Source organism: Octopus bimaculoides, chromosome 22, assembly GCF_001194135.2.
Source record: "Octopus bimaculoides isolate UCB-OBI-ISO-001 chromosome 22, ASM119413v2, whole genome shotgun sequence".
Lineage (NCBI taxonomy): Eukaryota > Metazoa > Mollusca > Cephalopoda > Octopoda > Octopodidae > Octopus > Octopus bimaculoides.
The window spans coordinates 1,763,670-1,763,901 of NC_069002.1; the positions used below are offsets into that span (position 1 = coordinate 1,763,670).

The 232-nt window shown below is 26.3% G+C and overlaps 1 protein-coding gene across 1 annotated transcript in view; it reads left to right on the top strand.

Moving 5' to 3' along the window:
• LOC106874426 (nuclear receptor subfamily 2 group E member 1) overlaps nucleotides 1–232 on the top strand; it is a 53,641-nt gene that overhangs the window by 45,900 nt on the left and 7,509 nt on the right. The window lies entirely within an intron of this gene.

The following is a 232-nucleotide window of genomic DNA, read 5'->3' on the forward strand; positions in this document are numbered from 1 at the left end:
TACACGAACACACACATATAATAATATATTCTTTTATTCTTTTCTTCATTTATATGTTTCAGCCGTGAGGCTGCAGCCATTCTGAGGTACATATGTATGTATTATATATGTACATATATGTATTATGTATGTGTGTGTATATCTATGTGTGTGTGTGTGTGTGTATACATATATATGCATGTATGTATGTATGAATGTATGTATGTATATATATATATATATATATATATAT